Source organism: Stomoxys calcitrans, chromosome 5 (assembly GCF_963082655.1).
Source record: "Stomoxys calcitrans chromosome 5, idStoCalc2.1, whole genome shotgun sequence".
Lineage (NCBI taxonomy): Eukaryota > Metazoa > Arthropoda > Insecta > Diptera > Muscidae > Stomoxys > Stomoxys calcitrans.
The window spans coordinates 115,540,395-115,565,041 of NC_081556.1; the positions used below are offsets into that span (position 1 = coordinate 115,540,395).

Genomic DNA, 24,647 nt, shown 5'->3' on the forward strand with positions numbered 1-24,647 from the left:
ATTGGAGTTATATCAAGTAATGGTCCGATTCGGGCCATACTTGTTTCGATGTTGTAGACCATTGTAGAAGCCATTGTTTAAAATTTTAGCCTACTCGGGTAAGAATTGCGCCCTTTAGGGGCTCAAAAAATTAAGATCGGTTTATATGGAAGCTGTATCAGTCTACACACCGATTAAGATCATATTTGACACGTATGTTGAAGGTCAAGAGAGAAGCCGTTTTACAAAGTTTTAACGTTTTTTAACGTTTAACCAAATCGGATAAGAATTGCGCCCTTTAGAGGCTAAAGAAGTATATTCGGGAGATCGGCTTATATGGAAGCTATATCAGGTCGCGGCACTTCGGCCATCGGCACAGTCTTGGATTGACGGAACCCTAGTATTGCCATCTGGAAGCGCATGTTTCACGGATGGATCAAAGATAGAGGACAGAGTGGGCCTGGGGGTCTACATTGAGAACCCAGTGACTGAGATTTGTTTTAGACTGCCTGACCATAACACGGTCCTGCAGGCGGAGATCCGGGCGATCACGGAATGCGCGAAGTGGTGTGGTGCAAACGCGAGGACGTTGAGTGTGAACATCTTTACCGACAGTAAAATTGCCATAAGGGCAATAACAACCAGGAGGGTAAGGTCACGAACAGTCTTGCAGTGAAATAAGGAGATTAACTCCTTCTCTGAGGATGGCAAAAGCCGCATCATTTGGGTGCCGTGCCATAACGCAGTAAGGGGAAATGAAAGGGCAGACTATTTAACGGTGACGGCCAGAGGACTGCCGTCAATAAACTTGGTTAACCCGAAGCCTTGCGGGTCGACGCAGTCCGAGTTAAGGAAGTGGGCGATGAATGCGCATGCAACATTGTGGAACAGCGAAACGGTAAGTAGGACGGCAACAACCCTATGGGGGAATCCAGATCGTGAGGAGACGAGGCTATTACTGAAAGGAAGCAAGAAGGAGATCAGTATAGCTATTGGTATCATGACGGGACACGTAGAACTACGAACTCATTAATGTGAAATCGGTGCAGCAAGTGATAACATGTGTAGGGCATGCGGGGAAGATGAAGAGACGTTGGAGCATTTCCTATGTCATTGCCCGGCTTTCGCGACAAACAGATACCGGCTCTTAGGTGGGGACACAATACCAGACATCAACCAATTAAGGGGAGTGGCATTGAAAACAATTAACGATTTTGTAAGTAGCACGGATTTCCTAACTTAAAATTTTCTTTTTAGAGGTTACTTGATAGTTTTTAGAGCGCACAACAAGCCGATTACTGGCTAAGGTGTATGTCCATAGTGGCATAGAGCGGATAAATATCTGCACTTTCTTTTCTCAACCTGACCATATCAGGCTATGAACTGATTTAGACCATACTTGTCATAGTTGGTGCAAGATAAAACAAAACATTTTACGCAAAATTTGAACCAAATCGGATAATAATTGCGACCTCTAGAGGCTCAAAAAGTTAAGCTTCGAGATCGGTTTATATGGCAGCTGTATCAGGTAATGGACCGATTTAAACCATATTTAACACAGTCGTTGGAAGTTATAGCAAAAAACCGTATGCAAAATGTTAGCCAAATTGGATAAAATTTGCGCCCTCTAGTGGCGTAGAAGTCAAGATACAATATCGGTTGGACTGATATGACCCATTTATAATCCCAACCGACCTTCATTAATAAGAAGTATTTGTGCAAAATTTCAAGCCCCTACCTTTACTACTTTGAGAGATAGCGTGCTTTCGACAGAGAGACGGACGGAAGGGCAGGGCTAGATCGACTTAAAATGTCTAATGATCAAGAATATATGAACAGAATGATTTTTTAAGAGCTTAAGGCGAGTTTTCCAAAAAAAAACACACCCAATTCAGAAAAATGAATAAAATCTTTATTTGAATCGATAGGACGGTCCATATAATTTAAGTTTTGAAGATTATTTCATGCAAATGTTGACCGTGACTGCGCCTTAAATGGTCCATCCGCTTAGTCCAATTTTGGAGAACTCTTTCCAATATTTCGGCCGTTATCTCACCAATAAATGCTTCAGTGTTGCCTTACATAGCCCTACCAAAAATAGTTTAGAAGCGTTAAGTCGCACGATCTAGGCGGCCAATTGACCGGTCCCGAACGTGAAATAAAATGTTCATCGAACTCGCCTCCCAATAAGTCCATTGTAACACGTGCTGTGTGGTATGTGGCACCGTTTTGTAGGAACCACATGTCATGCAAGTCAAGCTCTCGCATTTTGGGTAAAAAAAAGTTGGATATCATCTTACAATAGCGCTCACCATTCACAGTTACGTTACGATTCGCATCATGTTTGAAGAACTACGGTCCAATGATGCCACCAGACCATAAACTGCACCAAACTATGACTTTTTCCGGATGCATTGGTAGCTCTTGCAATGCTTCTGGCTGATCTTCACTCCAAAATCGACAATTCTGCTTATTTACGTACCCATTGAGCCAAAAATTAGCTTCGTTGTTGAACACAATTTTTTGATAAAAAAATTAGATCTTCGGTCAACTTTCCAAGAGCCGATTCACCAAAAATATTGCATTGCGGTAGGTCGTTCGGTTTCAATTCTTGCACCAGCTGTACTTTAAGAGGCTTGACACCTTTATCCTTCCGCAAAATTTTCCTCGTTGTTGAGTAATAGATGCCCAATTGCTGCGAACGGAGACGTATCGATTATTGATGGTCATCATTCAAAATTTCTGCCACATCGGACAAAAATTGCGACTTGTAAGGGGACAAGAAGTAAAACTGGGAGATCGGTTTATATGGGAGCAATATCGGGTTACAAACCGATTTGGACCGTACTTGGCGCAGTTATTGGAAGTAATAACAGAACGCTACATGCAAAATTTGAGCCAAATTGGACAAAAATTACGGCTTTTAAGGGCTCAAGAAGTAAAATCGGGAGATCAGTTTATATGAGAGCCATACCAGGTTATAGACCGTTTTGGACCGTACTTGGCAAAGTTGTCGGAAGTCATGGCAGAACACTATATGAAAAATTTTATCCAAATTGAACGGAAATAGCGACTTCAAGGGGCTCAAGAATACAAATCGGGAGATCGGTTCATATGGGAGCTTTATTAGTTTACAAACCAATTTGTACCGTACTTACCACAGTTGTTGGAAGTCATAACAGAACACTATGTGCAAATTTTCAGCTAAATCGGACAAAAATTTTGGCTTCCAGGGGATCAAGAAGTCAAATCGTGAGATCGGTTTATATGAGCGCTATATCTAAATCTGAACCGATAAGGCCTATTTGCAATCCGCAACGACCTACATAGTATCTGTGCAAAATTTCAAAGCGGCTAGATTTATGCGTTCGACCGCTATCGTGATTTCGACAGTCGGACGGACTGGCGGACTGGGCTAGATCGACTCAGAATGTCAAGACGATGCGGAATATATACACTTTATGGTGTCGCAGCTCAATATTTCTAGGTGTTATAAACGGAATGACTAGATTAGTATACCTCCATCCATTGGTGGTGGGTATAAAAAATGATGCCAACACTCATACGTGTGTTCATCCGCAGACGAAGCAATTAAACAGTTTACAATAAATAAAGTTAGTTATGTTCAATAAAGCCATGTTTATGGCAAAATCATCTGAACAAATTTTCAGCGGTGGTTATACCCTCCTAATGATGGCGACATTTGAGATGTACTATACCATTTGGTATGGCAGCAATGTAATAACTTTTTCACAAATAGGTGTCACACTGCGCCACCCCGTTCGGACTCGGCTAAAAAAAGGAAGCCCCTTATCATTAAGCTCAAACTTGAATCGGACAGCACTCTTTGATAAGTGAGAAGTTAGCCCCTGTTTCTTAATGGAATGTTTATGAACAAATTTAAATTTTATGGCTAATGTTTGATATGTTGAAGTGAAACGTTGCACAGCTATAATAAAAGAAAAACTTCATAATAAAAATTCTTTTTTTGGGTTTGTCGTAATAATGTCCCAAACGTTAAAGATTTTTGGCACTTAGATAGGAACACTATACCAGATATGAACCAACTTAGGGGCTTGGCATGGAAAACAATTAAGGATTTTGTAAGAAGCACGGAATTCCTAACTTAGATTTTCTTTTTTCAGGTTGGATTTTTAGTATTTAGAGCGCACAACGAGCCGATTACTGGTTTAGGTTTAGGTGTCCATAGTTGCTTGCGGTAGATTAATATAAGCACTATATTTTCAACCAAACCTAAAGTGTTTTGAGTGTTGGATTCATAAATGATGTTGTTTTCACCGAATTTGTACGAAATGTGGTGTATATATATTGGGTTGACCAAAAAGTAATTGCGGATTTTTTAAAAGAAAGTAAATGCATTTTTAATAAAACTTAGAATGAACTTTAATCAAATATACTTTTTTACGCTTTTTTTCTAAAGCACGCTAAAAGTAACAGCTGATAGCTGACAGAAGAAAGAATGCAATTACAGAGTCACAATCTGTGAAAAAATTTGTCAACGCCGACTATATGAAAAATCCGCAATTACTTTTTGGGCAACCCAATATATATATATCCAAGGTGGTGCGTATTCAAAGTTTAACGCGGCTTAACTTAATGTCTTTTTATGCTCACCACCATAGGATGGGGGTATACTAATCTAGTCATTCCGTTTGTAACACCTCGAAATATTGATCTAGGACTCCACAAAGTATATATATTCTTGATCGCCTCGACATTCTGAGTGGAACTAGCCATGTCTGTCCGTCCGTCAGTCGAAAACACGATAGCGGTCGAAGACGTAAAGCCAGCCGCTTGAAATTTTGCACAGATACTTAATATTGGTGTAGGTCGTTGGAAATTATCGGTTCAGATGTTGATATAGCTCCCATATAAACTGATCTCCCAATTTGATTTCTTGAGCCCCTGGAAGCCTCAATTTTCATCCGGTATGACTGAAATTTTTCACATAGTGTTCTGTTATGACTATCAACAACTGAGCCAAGTGCGGTCTGAATCTGTCTATAACCTGATATAGCTCCCATATAAACTGATCTCCCAATTTGATTTCTTGAGCCCCTGGAAGCCTCAATTTTCGTCCGCTTTGGATAAAATTTTGCACATAGTGTTGTGTTTTGACTTCCAACAACGAAGCTAAGTTCAGGAGAATCCATAGTGGTGGGTTCCCGAGATTCGGCCCGGTCGAACTTTGCACGATTCGGCCCGACCGAAACTTGCAGAAAATTGTTTCAAAATTAAAACAAGTAACAAGTAAATAGTTACTTGTTTTAATTTTGACACAATTTTCTTAAAATATTTATCCTCAAACACCATGGTATTAAAATGGGTGCTCATTTTCAGTTTAGGCGACTTTTTAACGTTTTGATCCAACCATCTTGTCAACATTTTGTTAATAAATGGTGATTTTTTAGCTATTATCTTTTTGGCAACACTGGCTTAAACAACTCACGCATGTTTCGTGTTTCGTTTCACTGTCAAATATCTTCATGAATCGCCTTACAAATGAACGACGCTCGGAATTTAGTGAATTTTATTATCAAAATGAGTGCTCTGTGAAGAAAGTTCAACGAAAGTTCTTCCATTTTATGGTCAGAGCTCATTTTTGGCTCAACGGGTACGTAAATAAGCAGAATTTTGGACTTTGGCGTGAAAATCAGCCAGAACCATTGCAAGAGGTACCAATGCATGCAGAACAAGTAAAAATGCGTTAGGTGTAAACCACATTTCGTCAAAATCCGGTGAAAAATGCATATCTTATGCCCCATAGCAGCTATATCGAAATATGTTCCGATTTGGACCAAATATTGTACTAATAAGTACAAGTCATTGTTCAATTGTGTATAACAAAATATTGATCTTTTTAGTAGCTATATCTTAAAAGTAACCGATCTGACACGGATGTCGAAAAGCCTAACATAAATCACAGTGTCGAATTTCAGTGAAATGGGATTATAAATGGGCCTTTTATGCGGCCAAGACTTTAAACCGAGATATCAGTCTATATGGAAGCTATATCCAAATCTGGACCGATTTAGGCCAAGTTGCAGAAAAATGTGGAAGAGCCTAATGCCCCAAATTTCGGAGAAATCGGACAATAAACGCGCCTTTTATGGGCCCAAAACTTAAAATCGAGAGATCGGTGTATATGGCAGCTATATTCAAATCTATACCGATCTGGGCCAAATTGAAGAAGGATGTCGAAGGTCCTAACACAACTCACTGTCCCAAATTTCGGCGACATCTGACAATAAATGCGACTTTTATTGGCTCAAAATCTTAAATTGAGAGATCGGTCTATATGGCAGCTATATCCAAATCTGAATCGATCTGTGCCATATTGCAGTAATACGTCGAGGGGCTTAACTTAACTCACTGTCCCAAATTTCGGGGACATCTGAAAATATGGGCCCAAAGCATTAAATCGAGAGATCGGTCTATATGGCAGCTTTATCCAAATCTGGACCGAACTGGGCAAAATTGAAGAAGATTGTCGAAGAGCTTAAAACAACTCACTATTCCGAACTTCAGCAAAATCGGATAATAAATGTGGCTTCTATAGGCCTAAGACCCTAAATCGGCGGATCGGTCTATATGACTGATATATCCAAATCTGGACCGATGTTGGCCAAATTTAAGAAGATTGTCGAAGGGCGTAACACAACTCACTGTCCCAAATTTCAGAAAAATCGGATAAAAAATGAGGCTTTTATGGGCCTAAAACCCTAAATCAGCGGATCGGTCTATATGGGGGCTATATCAAGATATAGTCTGATATAGAATCTGTGCAAAGTTTCAGCTCCATATCTCTATTTTTAAAGACTGTTGCGTGATTTCAAAAGACAGATGGACGGACATGGCTAGATCGTCTTAGATTTTTACAACGATCAAGAATATATATACTTTATAGGATCGAAATGGATATTTCGATGTGTTGCAAACGAAATGACAAAATGAATATACCCCCATCCATCGGTGGTGGGTATAAAAAGTCACAGTTAGGTGCGGTTTATATGATGGTGGCATTATTGGACCGTACTTCTTCAAAGATGATGCGAATCGTAACGTAATTCTGCATGGTGAGCTCTACTTTGAAATGATATCCAGTTTTTTTTATACCCTCCACCATAGGATGGGGGGTATACTAATTTCGTCATTCTGTTTGTAACTACTATAAATATTCGTCTGAGACCCCATAAAGTATATATATTCTTAATCGTCGCGATATTTTATGTCGATATAGCCATGTCCGTCCGTCTGTCCGTCTGTCCGTCCGTCGCCTGTCTGTCGAAAGCACGCTAAATTCCGAAGGAATAAAGCTAGCCGCTTGAAATTTTGCACAAATACTTCTTATTAGTGTAGGTCGGTTGGTATTGTAAATGGGCCACATCGGTCCATGTTTTGATATAGCTGCGATATAAACCGATTTTGGGTCTTGACTTCTTGAGCCTTTAGAGTGCGCAATTCTTATCTGATTGGAATGAAATTTTGCACGACGTGTTTTGTTATGATATCCAACAACTGTGCCAAGTATGGTTCAAATCGGTCTATTACCTGATATAGCTGTCATATAAACCGATCTTGGGTCTTGACTTCTTGAGTCTCTAGAGGGCGCAATTCTTATCCGATTTGAATGAATTTTTCCACGATCCAACAACTGTGCCAAGTATGGTTCTAATCGGTTCATAACCTGATATAGCTGCCATATAAACAGATCTGAGGACTTGACTTCTTGAGCTTCTAGAGGGCGTAATTCCTATCCGATTTGGCTGAAATTTTGCATGACGTATTTTATTTTTACTTTCAATAACTGTGTCAAATAATGTTTAAATCGGCTCATAACCTGATATAGCTGCCATATAAACCGATCTGGCATCTTGACTTCTTGAGCCTCTGGGGGTCGCAACTATTATCCGATTTGCCTGAAATCATCTTGAAATCCACTCTTGACCATCATCTCACCATAGCACGCTTTTACTTGTTCTTCTTCAGTATTTTAGAAGTGTTATGCTCTTCGGGAGATCTCATTCTTTTTCCAACTTCGGTAGAAGTGCCTGAAATGTCAGTTCTATCCCTTCCAGCATCCTGCACTTTTGCCCGATTATGCTGCCGGTACATACTCTTCTGTCTTCTTCGTCGTGCACCGGATCGCCTTCTCGGTCTGCTTGTGAGCTTAGCAAAGCCATCGCTCACTTCTGCTGTCATTCCGATGCCCTAATCTCTCGATTCGGCTGCAATGACTGTTTCATTGGCACAGTCGCTGTCTGAATTCGAGTCAGAAACTCCACCTTAACTTAAAGGCTGGGGACGAACTGTGCATCCCTCTGGTTTATCCGTCTCTTTCCCATTTATAAGTCTGACGACTAGTTTTGCGCTTGAAGCATTGCTCTCGACTACAGGTGCCAAGGCACCCACACCTATAGGAGGGGAGGACAACATGCTGCGGTCTGAGTCTTTGGAGTCCATTTCTAGCCTACTCCAAAAGGCTTTAAAATTTTTTCGTAATAGGTAGTACCTATTCCGAGATACGGCTACATTGGCCGACTAGATTGTGCGATTTAATGCCTTTAGATTTATTTTGTGGCGCTATGTTAAAGCTCATGTCTATATAGACAAGCCCGTTTCAATTGACGCATAGGAAGACAACATTGAAGCATTTATTTGTGGGATGCCGGCCGAAATGTTGGAAAGAGTATGCCAAAATTGGACTAGGAAGATGGACCATTTGAGGCGCAGTCACGGCCAACATTTGCATGAAATAATCTTCAAACATTAAATTATATGGACCGTCCCATCGATTCAAATAAAGATTTCATGCATTTTTCTGAATTTTATGTGTTTTTTTTTTTTCGAAAAACTTTCCTATAGCTTTTAAATAATCACCCTTCATCTCTGTACAAACTCACAGTTAATACAAAGTTCGCTTAACATAACTAAATACCGGTTTACATGTTTATTAGCAAATTATCACAAAAAAACACCTGTATGATTGGACCAATTCTCTACCCTAGCTGCTATAAAAACTCAAAATAACAACACAATCTTTTCCAACCCCTCAATGGAAAGCAACAAATGCTTGTAAAAATATTAAATAATTGCTTCCTTATTTCCCTTCAATTTCATGGTATCTTGTTTATATACTGAACCTGAACACAAATCATCGACATTGAAGAAGTGGCCATGCCATGTCTGTACAAGAACCCTGGCTAACATTATGTGTTGTAATTTCTAGAAATTATTCTATGCTTGCATCAAATTTATGGTTTCCTATAGGTTTTATGTTGTTATTGTTTTTGTTCTATGAGAATGGTTGCACTTCTGCCGGTGTTGTTTTAGTGCTTGAGGCTTGCAACAAACGATTCGCTTATTAATTATTCACTTACAATTATGCTTTCGTTTGTGGCGTTTTTGTTTTCTGATGCAGTTGATCGCTCGCGTGTTCACCGTTCTAAATCTATGCATAAATTTCCTTTTTTTTGCTTTTCTTCTGGTGGCGTGGTAGGCGATTGGGGTGTTACTTCTGCCGTTACAGTAGCTGATTTACCTGCAAATTGCACGAAATATAGGAAAAACTTTACTATTTTGTTATAATCTATTATGTGATGGATGGCAGGAGGGGAAGTAGGAGGATTAGGGGGTAATTCAAAAGAATCTTGGGTTAAGGTAATGTTCATAGAGAAATTCGTGCTGATGTTTTATAATCCGATTATTAATTGATTTTCATAGATGATGATGTGTTATGGAGTTGTAGCTGGGTACCATACCCTTCTCTTAAACTTTTACTGTGGTACACGGTATTTGTCTTTAACAACCAAAAGGATAAAAGAGAGATCCTTTGCTAAGTATACCGATAGATTCAGAATCATCTCCTGATTCGATATAGCCGACTCCGTTTTGGCCTAGAGATGAAACCTATTAAAACTCGAAAAAATCGGTTCAGATGTGGTTTAGACCATACCTACATTTTTATACCCACCACCGAAGGATGGGGGTATATTCATTTTGTCATTCATTTGTTTGCAACACATCGAAATATCCGTTTCTGATCCTATAAAGTACAATATATAAGTTAACAGTTACTACATTTCTGTTTTTATTAATTTGAGTGCTTTTACAGAACTGAATCAAAAATCTTAAACTTAGGTTGAAGTTGGTTGGTGCTGCTGTTGGCGCTGCTGCTGTTGGTTGGTGCTGTTGCTGGTGCTGCTATTGGTTTTTTGCTGATTGACGATTTTGTTATTGTTGTCGTCATGAGGTGTCAGGTTACCCGCTTTGCTGTGTTTGCTGTTGATCTGCGGTACTGGTGGATACGGATTGTTGACCCTTGCGTTAGCTGTAGAAATGCTTACATTTCATTACCATTACCATTTCATATTGTTGCTTACAAATCATGATGGTTCACTGTTTGTTGTTGCAGGCGGACAATGTTGACTGACAGCGGTCAATGAATTAATCAATAGAATCAGCAATTTTTTGGTATCGAAATCCAATATAAAGAATTTTTTGTTTGGCTGACATCCCAGCAAACATCTTTGATGTTAACACCTCCCCTCTTAGTTACGAGCGTCCTCGATCGTAATACCGTTAGAAGTAAGGTATCTGAGATAATCTTGGTACGTCTCTTGGAAAGTTTGTTGAATTCGATGTCGGAACTGATAGTTGATTGGGAGGTGCTAGATTAACGGTTTCAATCAATGGGCGCTGCTTTCTTCTTATCAAGAACAATACCAGAATGAGAGCTGCAGCTATTGTGAGTAAATGCACGGCCGCACTCCATTTGTTTTTAATGTTCAACAGTTCTATCGCTTTTGTATTGTTTAGATGGATCCTTTTTACAAATTCCAAAGTGGTTACTTCTTCTATTTTTGATCCAGGAGATCTAGGTTGTAGGATTGCAGGTAATGGTTCGGCATACGTTGTTTGGAAATAGTTGTATGTCTCGTTGTCAATTGTTATGGAAGCGTTTTGAAACTTGATTATGAAGGTTCCCGTAAGATTGTACTGCTCGTCGTTGATGAGAATGGTACCATCGAATTGATTTAGTAGAATCATCCCAGGCAAGACTTCCTCTACTGTAGGGGTGGTGCTATGTCTCAATAAAGTACAGTTTGCTTCTACGCTTTTTAAAAGATTTAACAAACAATTTTCTTTTTCTATTCTTTTGACATTATTTAAATTACAAACAGTCAGATTATTGAAAGATTTACATGGTTTAAGGATCCCATAGGATTCATTTTTACAAACTAGTATTTCATTATAATCAATTTTATTAATAAGATCCCCACTCTTAGTGGGTTTAATCAAGAGTTTACTGCAGGAATCTAAATTCGTAGTCGGTACATTGACGATATAAATAAGTGATTTTTCATTTGATGCAATTTTTACTTCAGAGAATTCGAATATTTCTTCTATGTTTACAAAGGGAATTGAATCTTTCTCGAAAAGCTCTTTTGCAATATTCACTTCAGTGTTCGACAATACAAATGAATTTATTATGCCGGACTTTGCCCAGTGAATGGCATAATTTACATTAACAATTTCTTCCTTTAAAAGGTCAATTTTCATTTTGAGCATGGTTATAAAATTTTCATTGGTTTTTACAATTTTTATAATTTTGTTGGTATTTTCTGTGAGTTCATCTATTTTTTTTAGAGACAGATTATTTATTACAACCTGCCTATTATTGCTTGACAAAACATTGTTAATTTTTTGCTCTATTATCTCGAAATCGTCGTGATCTGGATTTCCGGCGATCCATTTCCAACTTTTCTTAATTCTATTGATTTTTCTATTTCCTGAAGTTACAATTTTTAAATTCTTTAATTATTCACCAAAATTTTTTTCTCTACCAGAGTTTTCACATTTTTTTCACTTTTGTATTTAAATTCTTCTTAATTATTAAATCTACGATTCACAACTTTTTTTTTTTTTTGTTCACTGCCTACTTACAAATGTATCCCTATAAAGATTTTCCATACGTCCATGGAGGCGATTTCGTTGTCCTTTCGTTAAATCTACTTGGAGAATCGTCCGCTTACTTGTTGACGTGTGTTGAGCCGGTAGTTGTAGCTACAGCCTCTGTGGTCTTCTAGGGTGTTTTTTTGGTCCTTGGTCACAGCCTCCGGGTGCGTTGATGGATTGTTGGGCGCCAGTTAACAATTACTACATTTCTGTTTTTATTAATTTGAGTGCTTTTACAGAACTGAATCAAAAATCTTAAACTTAGGTTGAAGTTGGTTGGTGCTGCTGTTGGCGCTGCTGCTGTTGGTTGGTGCTGTTGCTGGTGCTGCTATTGGTTTTTTGCTGATTGACGATTTTGTTATTGTTGTCGTCATGAGGTGTCAGGTTACCCGCTTTGCTGTGTTTGCTGTTGATCTGCGGTACTGGTGGATACGGATTGTTGACCCTTGCGTTAGCTGTAGAAATGCTTACATTTCATTACCATTACCATTTCATATTGTTGCTTACAAATCATGATGGTTCACTGTTTGTTGTTGCAGGCGGACAATGTTGACTGACAGCGGTCAATGAATTAATCAATAGAATCAGCAATTTTTTGGTATCGAAATCCAATATAAAGAATTTTTTGTTTGGCTGACATCCCAGCAAACATCTTTGATGTTAACATATATATTCTTGATCAGCGTAAAAATCTACGACGATCTAAAATCTACGACGACCATGCTACAGATATTGAGCTGAAACTTTGCATAGGTCTTTTTTTTGTCCATAAGCAGGTTAAGTTGGAAGATGGGCTAAATCGGACTATATCTTGATATAGTCGCCATATAGACCGATCCGCCGATTTAGGGTCTTAGGCCAATAAACGCCATATTTATTATCCGATTTTGGTGAAATTTGGGATCCTTCGACATCCTTCGTCAATTTGGCTAAGATCGGTCCAGATTTGGATATAGATGCCAATTATACCGATTTCTCGATTTAGGGTTTTGGGCCGATAAAAGGCGCATTTATTGTCCGATGTCGCCGAAATTTGGGACAGATAAGCCCCTTGACAAATTTCTGCAATATGGCACAGATCGGTCCAGGTTTGGATAAAGTTGCCATACAGACTGATCTCTCGGTTTTAGGTTTTGGGGCCATAAATGGCACATTTATTGTCCGATGTCGCTGAAATTTGAGACAGTAAGTTTAGTTAGACTCTTCGACGTCCTTCTTCATTTTTACCCAGATCGGGCCAGATTTGAATATAGCTGCCTTATAGACTGATCTCTCGATATATGGGTTTGGGCCCAAAAAACCCGCATTTATTATTCGGCGACATGCGCCTTTTATCGGCCCAAAACCTTAAATCGAGAAATCGGTATAATTGGCATCTATATCCAAATCTGAACCGATCAGGGTTCATGTCGAAGGGCTTAAGGCTACTCACTGTCAAGAATTTCAGCAAAATCGGATAATAAATGTGGCTTCTATGGGCCTAAGACCCTAAATCGGGGGATAGGTCTATATGAACGCTTTATCCAAATCTGGACCGATCTAGGCAAATTCGAAGAAGGATATCGAAGGGCCTCACACAACTCACTGTCCCAAATTTTGACAAAAAAAAAATGTGGTTTATGGGCCCAAGACCCTTAATCGAAGGATCGGTCTATATGACTGTTATATCCAAATCTGCAACGATCTGAGCTAAATTGACGGAAGATATTGAAGGGCCTAACACAACTCACTGTCCCAAATTTCATCAAAATCGGATAATAAATATGGCTTTTATGGGCCTAAGACCTTAAATCGATAGATCGGTCTATATGGCAGCTATAACCAAATCAAGACCGATCTGGGCCAAATTAACGAAGGATGTCGAAAGCCTAACACACTTCACTGTCCCAAATTTCAGCAAAATAGGGTAATAAATGTGGCTTTTATGGGCCCCATCCTTCGGTTGGGGTATATTCTATGTATGTTCCATGTAAAAACTTCTACCCAAAGAGGTGTCGCCCTGCGGCACGCCGTTCGAACTTGGCCATAAACAAGTAACATTGTAGAAGTCATTGTGTAATATTTCAGTTCATTCGGATAAGAATTGCGCCTTGTAGGGGCTGAAGAAGCAAAATCGGGAGATCGGTTTATATGGGAGCTGTATCAAGCTATTGATCGATTCAGATTATATTAGATACGTCTGTTGAAGGTCATGAGAGAAGCCGTTGTACAAAGAGGTTCAAGAAGTCAAGATCCCAGATCGGTTTATATGGCAGCTATATCAGGTTCTATAGCGATTTACGCCATACTTAACACAGTTATTGGAAGTCATAACAAAATACCTCATGCAAAATTTCGGGCAAATCGGATGAAAATTGGCTCAAGAAGTCAAGATCCAAAATCGGTTTATATGAAAGCTGTACCAGATTATGAACCGATTTGAATCATACTTAGCGCAGCTGTTGGAAGTAAAACCAAAACACCACGTGTAAAATTTCAGTTAAATCGGACGAGAATTGCGCCCTCTAGAGGCTCAAGAAATCAATACCCAAAATCGGTTTATATGGCAGCTATATATTAAAACATGGACCGATTTGTGCAAAATTCCAAGTGGCTAGCTTTACTCCTTCGAAAGTTGGCGTGCTTTCGACAGATAGACGGACGGACGGACATGGCTGGATCGACTTAGAATGACATAACGATCAAGAATATATATACTTTATGGGGACTTAGACGCATATTTCGAGGTGTTACAAACAGAATGACGAAATTAGGCGGGTTGCCCCCCATCCGAGAGATCCCATTTCGCGAAAACGATTTAAAAACCATTAACAAGTAAGAACTCTCCTGGTATATAATCTTTCGCGCTGCACATAGCATGGCGCCACGCAGCAGCACCATCCCGCCGTAGAACAAAAGAATGATCGAAGGTTGAGGAGCGCCATGCACTTATCTCCTCAGTTGTAAGGCTATCTTTTTTGTCACACACCCAGCATATCGCATAAGATCAAGAATGGCATTCAACGCTTCTCTCGGGACACTTCTTCTTGCCCTAGAGATAAGCACTGTCGCTGTACCCTGTACCTTCTCGATCATCCTGCGAAAGACTCTATTGGCCAGAGCTTTATGCCACACCTGACAACTTTAGGTGAGAATTGGCCGAACGACCGCCATAATCATCCAGTGACCGTCCCCGGCCTTAGGCCCCATCTTTCCTATTTCGTAATAAGGGTGGAGTTCGCATTTCGTATCCAACCGTCACGAAATTTTCCACATATAACTTTTGAACCATAAGGAAAACTCTATGAGCTTTGTTCAAAATCGATTCAAATTTTGATATAGAAGTCAAATATACATTTAGCCCGATTTACCTTTATAAGACCGAAGTGACAATACCGATATTCAAGAAATATGGTCTGACAGCCTCTGCTAAATTTCATTAAAATCGGTTCGCATATAAAAATACCATACGACGGACGGACTTTGCCTTTAAAACCCAGGATTTTAGACCCATGGTTTTCTGGGCAAACTTTCATGCAGTTCTCCTAAGATTCCGATTTCTATAAACACTTTGCCAACCATTAAGAGACTGACCCACCCTAGAATACATTTTTCTACCATTTTTCTTTTTTTTCCACGCTGTTTTAGAATAAATTTACTCCATTTGCTATTTTTCATTTCATTTTAATTTGAGATTATTTTTTACCGACTCCCAAATAAAACTAAAGCTGATTGCATTTGATTAACGTTACACCTGAGAGATTTAATATAATTAAAGCACGATGCAGCAGCAAGCAACAACTCACCGAAACTTGCCAGCTTAGTTCAAGCCAAGCGGTATTTTGTAGCAGCAGGCAATGAAGTTAAGCTGATGGCCCACTAGTGCTGCCTGCTGCCGCTGTTGCATATCAGTAGTCAGTGAATTTTTAGCCCAAAGGCAGAAGTGCTTGCTAGGTGTTAGTTTTCTATTTCTGCTGGAAAGACTAACAGACGTAATGAGCGAATAACAAATGATTAAATTTGCAAATCGCTTGCAGGCATTTCTTGGCAGTGTAGCATAAGAACCTTGAATTTTCTCTTTTTTTTCGAAAGATGCAAATTTTTGTTACTTTTGAGAGTAGGCAAACTAGGCTACTTTGACACAACTTCCTTGTTAAGACTAAGTAAAAAAATAAAAATGCACTGGTTTGCATTGCGAAGCATCAGCTACCCTTTGCGTTCCATTTGACACCTCACTCAAACTACTTTGTTTACCGCCCTGATTATCGCTGCATAACTTGTGTGCTGACGAAATAGCTCCCAAAACCAAGAAAAGGTATCATCATCATCACCGATTGTTTAACAAAAATAGAAACCGAAACCAACGGAACCCCTTTTAACTAGAGCAAACGGTGAAGAACTTTTAGAACCACAACCAGCCATTAAATGAATTGGCCAACATGAAAAAAAAATAAATAAAAGCTCAGCACCTTTAACTCTGAATGTTTATACCCAGCACATAAGTAGCCTATTTGGACAGAGGCTGCTTGCTTAGTGCAGGCAATTGAAAATTAGGGTCAACTACTGGTTGCCCATTCTCGTTGTTTTCGAACTCATTCATAATGCCAGCCAAGGTTTGGGTAACTGTTTGCCCTGACTGACTGACTTGCTGTCTGGCAATTGCGACATCACTCACTGCTCCATTCACAAAACCGACAACATTCTTGTTTTCTGTTTTGCTACAACTTCTTTGTTGGGCTGGGGGCGCTTCAGTTTTGGTTTTTTTTTCGTTCGCCTTCAAGAACTTTTGCAAGATTCTTGCTAAGCACTTTTTCAGTGGTAAATGAGACTTGTTGTCACTTTGTATTGTCATCAACACTTTGTTTATGTTGCTGGTAATTATGTTGTCTGCCTCGGATGTTGATTGGAGACCGTTTGTGGGCTGGCATTAAGGTGAACAAAACGATTCCAATTAAAATTTGAATGTTGAATACATTTAATGAACTTTCAAGGGTCTAAGGTAAGTTTTCAGTTGTTGATAAGGGAAACAAGTAAAAGCGAGTTAAGTTCTGCCGGGCAGAATCTTATATACCCGCCACTATGGATCGCAGGGGATTTGAATGATTTTTTTAAATATATAGGAGCTTTATCAAGTTACGGACCAATGTGGGCCGTACATGTCATAGCTGTTAGAAGTCATAAAAAATCACGTCTAAAATTTCAGCCATACGGGATTATAATTGCGCCCATAGCAGCTCAAGCAATGAAATCGGTCATTGGTATATAGGGGTATATCATACTTAGCGTTTAGTTGGAAAGTCAAAATTTCAGCCTAATAGGAAAATAATTGCGCCATTCAGAGGCTAAAGAAGTCAAATCGCGAGATTGGCTTATATAGTTTATATATATATTGGGTTGCCCAAAAAGTAATTGCGGATTTTTTTAAAGAAAGTAAATGCATTTTTAATAAAACTTAGAATGAACTTTAATCAAATATACTTTTTTCTAAAGCAAGCTAAAAGTAACAGCTGATAACTGACAGAGGAAAGAATGCAATTACAGAGTCACAAGCTGTGAAAAAATTTGGCAACGCCGACTATATGGAAAATCCTCAATTACTTTTTGGCCAACCCAATATATATATATATATATATATATATATATATATATATATATAGATATATATATATATATATATATATATATATATATATATATATATATATATATATATATATATATATATAAATCAATTTGTGTTTGTTTGTTTGTGTGTTCCTTATAGACTTCGAAACGGCTGAACTGATTTTCTTGAAATTTTCACAGATGGTGCATAATTATCACGTGGTGAAAATAGAGTACTAAATTTTTTGATATCTGCAGGGGATCGGACCCTTCCCCTTACACCAATTTTCAGAAACGCCAGATCTCAGAGTTGGGTGGTGCGATTTAGGCGAAATTGTGTGTGCTCTCGTACAAACAAAAATTTGGTATCCAAATTTCGGACATATTTACCGACCCTGGCAATATGGGACTCAAATGAAAGGTATTGGTGAGTACAATACGAATCTAATATCCAAATGTGGGACTACGTTTCTTGGGGTTCACCCCTTTCCCAAAACACCCCCAAACAAGACTTATTTAATGACCTTGGGGATATGGGGCTTAAATAAAAGGTATTTAAGTGTAGAATTCAAATATGATATCCAAATATGGGACCAAGTATTTGGGGGGCCGCCTCTCCCCAAAAACATCCCCCAAAGGGGACAAATTTACGACCATAGAAAGGTCTTTGGAAGTAAAGCACGAATTTGACATCAATCTTCACAAAACGTGTCCATGGAGCCCAAATAGTAAGTATTTTCTAACTATTGCAATATGAGGCTCAAATAAGAGGATTTAGAGTAAAACACGAATCCGATATTTATTTCCAAGGCCAACTCACAGAGTGGCCGCCCATCCCCCAAAACACCCCCCAAGCCGGTCATGTTAGCCTATGGAAATATGGGGCTCAAATTAAAGGTATTCGGGAGTAGACCACATATCTGATATCAACTTTAGGGACCAACTGTCTAGGGGACGTCCCGTCACCATATCAACCCCCAAATAGGACGTATTTGCTCACCAAGACAATTTAAGTCCTAAAGAGAGCGGAGCTAAATATTCATAGTTTTTAGGGCCAATGCCCCAAACCAAACATATTGGGTTGCCCAAAAAGTAATTGCGGATTTTTTAAAAGAAAGTAAATGCATTTTTAATAAAATTTAGAATGAACTTTAATCAAATATACTTTTTTTACACTTTTTTTCTAAAGCAAGCTAAAAGTAACAGCTGATAACTGACAGAAGAAAGAATGCAATTACAGAGTCACAAGCTGTGAAAAAATTTGTCAACGCCGACTATATGAAAAATCCGCAATTAATTTTTGGGCAACACAATATTTGCTGACTTTTGCAATAAGGAGTTTAAATGAGATTAGAAAACGAATTTGATATCCAATTTTGAGGGCAATGGCAATATGGAGTTCAAATAAATGATACATAGAAATATGAGAATAGAATTGATAAGCAAAATAATGCAAATGAAAATTTGTCCACAAACATTCCATTAAGTAGTAGGAGCCGAACTTCTTACTTATCAGTGAGTGCTGTCTGATGCAAGCTTAAAAACAACGATAAGGGGCCTCTTTGTGCGACACCTCTTTGAAGAAAAGTTTTTACATGGCTGCCATTCTATTTTTCAAACGGCACAATTCCTCACAAAACGATAGATGCAAGAAAATTTTAATTGCAAAAATGTTGTTCAAAAAACCTGCACAACCTCTACAACCAGGGCTAATGGCAACCAAAGAACCTGCAACCTTCTTCCAGATATTATCTTAAAAATGCTTTCACATTGTTTTTCATTTAGCAACCACTTTTATTTGCTCGCTTAAACACTACTGTCTGTAAATAGAAAGAATTTAACGACAAGTGGCTAATTGCTCGCATCAGTCCTAATTAACTGCGGCTTCTTAACTGAAACACTTAACTACAGCCTTGCTCTTGACTATTGACATTAAAATGTAACATCTTTTGTTTTGAATGTCTTTTCGCCCAGACCTCGACATGTCAATGACCATTCGAAACCATAATTGTTTAACAACATTAGTTGTTGGCTACCCAGAGGTATGCCAGTTAGTCTAACTGACTAACTGCCTGTCTTTTGGTCTATGCATTTGTTTATGGTATTTTTGGTTACTTTTTCATTTCACTTAGAAACTTTTTCCATAACAACAAGGTCCGTCTGTTTAAACTACATCATATCTTTTCTATTATCTTTTCTATTTCTTTAAAGGTGAAATTTAATTTCGTTTGGTTTGGTGTGGGCCTGCTTAAAACAAAATATTTGTTTTTTTTTTTTTTTTGGTATAATTTAAATGGTAATTATCTTATTTTTTTAGTTAGAGTGTTGTAGAAGGAGGGGATATGTACTTAAAAATGGTGTATAGGTGTAATTGTTGAGAAAAAGTATTTGCAAAACAAAAGATTTAAGACACGAACTTTAGCATATTTATACCCTACACCACAACGGTGTAGCAGGGCATTATAACTTTGTGCATTTAGTTGCAACGCTGAGAAGGAGACGAGCTGGTCCCCTTGGCCTATAAAGTAACTGGGGGGCCAACCCAGCCCAAAACCCCTTAAAATAGGTATTATTTGACGATCATGACAATATGGGATTCAAATGAAAGGTATTCGCGAGTAGATTACAAATATGGTCAGGAAATAGGAATATGCTTTATAATTTATTGATAATGGAAGTGGGCGAACCCTCCACTGTTACCCCAAAAACACCATTCAAAATTAAAAATGGACCAATAAGGACCATATGGGTATCAAATGAAAAGGATGCGGTAGTAGATAACGAATCTGGCATACAAATTCATGTCAAAGTATAGGTTCTCACCCCACCCCCACAAAAACGCCCAAAATGGGCATGGGCCAAACACGGATATATGGGACTCGGTTTGTTTGTTCCGTAAAGACTGAAAAACGGCAAAACCGATTTTCTCGAAATTTTCGCATAATTGTTCATTTTTCGGTATCGGAATGGGGACGGACCCTTATGCTAAAAACACAACCCAAAACCAAAACTGTACCGATCGGGACAATATAGGTATCAAATGAAAGGTATTGGAGAGTAGAATACGAATATTAAATTATGAGTCTAAGTACCCATCGGACCGCCCCAACCCCAAAACTGCCCCAAACAGACATATTGGAAGTGCATTTCAATATGGGGCTCGAATGAAAGGTATTCGGGAGTAGATTTCGAATCTGGCATTCATAATCAGATCGAAGTATAGGGGGTAATGCCGCCCCTCAAAAACGCCATTAAACCCATTATGACTATATGATACCCGGCTGAACCGATTTCCTTAAAATGTTCATATTGTAGATTGTGTACGTTTGTCTGGAAGGAAACATAGGCTATGCTTTTTTTTTAGATATCGGATGTAGGCGGACCTTCCCCTTTACCGCAAAAACGACACTCATATCCGAAAGTGGTTCGATGGGCACAGTAAGGGTATCAAATGAAAGGTATGGGAGACTAGAACACGGATATGGTATTAAAATTTGGATTCAAGTACCCAGCGGGGCCGGTTTGGGGTATTGGCCCTAAAAACTGTGAATATTTAGTTCCACTCTCTTTAAGACCCAAATTGTCTTGGTGAGCAAATACGTCCTATTTAGGGGTTGTTATGGTGGTGAGACGTCCGATAGACAGTTGGTCCCTAATATTGATATCAGATACGTGGTCTACTCCCACATACCTTTAATTTGAGCCCCATATTTTCATAGTCGGCTAACATGACCGGCTTGGGGGGTGTTTTTGGGGGATGGGCGGCCAATCAGTGAGTTGGACTTGAAAATATATATCGGATTCGTGGTCCACTTTAAAATCCTCTTATTTGAGCCTCATATTGCAATGTCAGAAAATACTTACTATTTGGGTGTTATTGTGGGAGTGGCGAGGCCCCATAGACACTTTTCCCGAATATTGATATCAAGTTCGTGCTTTACTCCCAAAGACCTTTCATTTCAGCCCCATATTGCTATGTTCGTAAATTTGTCACCTTTGGGGGATGTTTTTAGTGAGAGGATGGCCCCCCAAATACTTGGTCCCATATTTGGATATCAGATTAGAATTCTACACTAAACTACCTTTTATTTAAGCCCCATATTCCCATGGTCAGTACATAAGTCCTGTTTGGGGGTTGGACACCCAGAAACGTGGTCCCACATTTGGATATTAGATTCGTATTCTACTCGCAAATACCTTTCATTTGAGTCCCATATTGCCATGGTCGGTAAATATGTCCGATTTAGGGGTGTTTTGGGGCTTGGTGTGGTCCCCCTAGCACTTGGTCCGACAATTGGATATCAGATACGTTTTCTTATCCTAAATACCTTTCATTTGAGTCCCATATTGTCGTGATTGGGCAAAATATATGTTTGGTTGGTTTCTAGGGGGTGTCCCCCCAAGATACCCCATCCGAAATTTGGATACAAAATTTTTATTTTTGGGGTATTATATGAGAGCACACAAAATATCGCTTGAATCGCACCACCCATCTACGAGATCTGGCGTTTCTGAAAATTAGGGTAAGGGGAGGGTCCGCCCCCCTTCAGGTATCAAAAAATGTAGTACCCTATTAACACCACGATGTCATTATGCACCATTTCAAGAAAATCGATTCAGCCGTTTCTGAGCCTATAAGGAACAAACAAACAAACAAACCTATTATGAACTTTTGATTGGCCGCCCTTTAGGGTGCTAGGATTACCAGTGCCGGGGTCTTGAGATCGATACCTACAAAAGGTATTGTTCTATAGCTTCGTTGGTGTCGAAAATTCGGAAGTCAAAAAAAATCCAATAAACATCCAATTAAGGTACAGAAGGGAGACTTCTTTCATAAAGGGAAGGGTGACTTCTTTCAGAAGGGAGACATCTTATAGAGGAGTTGCTTGTTCTCAAGTTCTCAATAATATTGCCAACATTAGAGAAAAAATCATAGCTAATTTACAAACTTAACAAACTTACAACGAGCAAATAAGCCCCTATCCAATAACCTTAATCCCAAATGTCATAATCATACACATATACCCCAATCGCCAGACCCATTATGTTTCATATCAATGTTTCACCTCATTTTTACATATTTGCTTGAGAGACACAAAACTTAGATTTAGAAAATGCTAAAATCGGATTTCCCATTTCATACCAGCCCCCTTGTTTTACTTGTTCGCATCTTAATAACCTTTAAATATAGCTTATGGCAACCCATGCGCCAACTTCAAGCGTTTAATTTTCACTTGAAATCATGTTAATTTGTATGGCTGGCAGGCAGGCTGGCTTGCAGATTGGCTTCATTGGTTGTCGTAGTCGTATGGAGTTAGCAGCAGCCGGAAAATGTAGCTGTAGTTTAGAATTTCCACACTCAGATGAGTGAGTGTGTGTGTGTCTGATCAGCAGGCCAGCTTTTCAGTTAGCCAGCCAGCCAGCCAGCTTCCCCCTCCGAGGAGAGTTGTACGTTCATTTAACTCTCTGGAGTTGTAAATTTTTGTTTTGCTGATTTTTCTTTCCTACTTTGCCACTCTTACAACCGCCAAGAGCCTAAGCGTGAACACATATTAAACCGGCAGGCAACATAAACAATTGCCCTTTTATTAGCTAAGGAAAAAAAAAAACAATGCTGCCGCATGAAACGAACTTGCAGCGAAAAGCTTAAAACACGCAAACACGCTATCGCATATTTCCTTCTGCTTGTAGTTGTTGTTGTTGCTGTATTAATATAATAGACAAAAAGCAACGATAAAACATTTGATATGCAATCGCTCTTGAATATCTACGCCAGTCCCACCGCCATAGTCGCCGCCACCAACAACAGCAGCAGATATATTTCCCGCATGGTCACAGCTCCACAGAACGGCAACGGCAATGGCATCGGCATCGGCTTTAGCTTTGGCTTCTCTCAGTAATTCAAAAAACTGGCGCGCATCATTGAAGAAGAAACTTTTAAAAATATATATATTACACATATATATTTTATATATATGTTGTTTTTGGTGATGGTGCCGCTGATGCCTCTGGTGCTGCTGATGATGTTGTTTTGTTTTGCCCATGGTTTCTTTATCTCAAATGCGGAAACATAAACACAGTTATGATTATTGCGCGCATACAATACTGAAAGCTTTCGGCGGCGCACACTCTGCATTAATGAACCAAACACTGTACACATGCGCACTGTTAACCGATCCATGCTTACATATATGCTATATGTCTCTATCAGCGCCTGAATGAAAACTCATATTTTTTTTTTGTTTTGGTTTTTTCTGTTTTTGTTTCTCGGCCCAGTACTTTATATGGATTCTTGAATTTATGTTTAATTATTTTTATTACATTTTGAATTTTCCACCAGCAACAACAATAACAAAGGAGGCGAAAAATAGCAACACCGTGGCAGCATGAAATCTATGCGGTTTATGGTCAGAACTCAAAAGGCTTGCTGCCTGATGGTGTTGATGGCTGGGTTCACTACCCTATTTTGTTACGGAATATATCATTAGAAAATGATTAATGCGCCTCTATCCCGCAGGTGTGAATTTACCATAATTCTAACGCTTTTTGTGAAAAAGGCGGTTATGTTTAAATGAAACATATTGCCATCAGACAATCGATAGAACCGATAGGGAATGCACCATCAGAAAACTTTATAAAATCAACGTGGTTGAAGACATACTGCCCAGACATGCTGCCCAGACCAGACAAATGACAACACTATTGCAAATTACCCAAAGTCTGACGAACATATATATGGGAGCTATATCTAAATCTGAACCGATTTCGGGCAAACTTCTTTGTTATTGTGCAATAAATGCAATAAATGCACTTGCAGTGGCTCTAAAAGTGAAAATCGGGCGATATACATATATGACAGTTATATCTTAATCTGCACCGATTTCTATGAAAGTGACCAGTAATGACGAGAGTCATAAGAAAATCCTTGCTGCCAAATTCCGAGAGAAACGGTTAACATACGACCACTTTATTGCAACATTTCTCAAAATCGGACAAACATATATATGGGAGCTATATCTAAACCTGAACCGATTTCGAGCAAACTTCTCAGATATTGTGGTAGTCGTCGAGGAAAGCGTTGTGCAAAATGTTGGCAAGATTGGTCA

At 38.9% G+C, this 24,647-nt stretch overlaps 1 protein-coding gene across 1 annotated transcript in view; it reads right to left on the reverse strand.

Annotated features, from left to right (window-relative positions):
- LOC106086659 (uncharacterized) overlaps positions 1 to 24,647 on the reverse strand; it is a 243,113-nt gene that overhangs the window by 64,859 nt on the left and 153,607 nt on the right. The window contains exon 5 of the mRNA XM_059369555.1: positions 9,381 to 9,541. The gene's annotated coding sequence lies outside the window, so the exon portion shown is untranslated. The remainder of the gene's footprint in view (positions 1 to 9,380; positions 9,542 to 24,647) is intronic.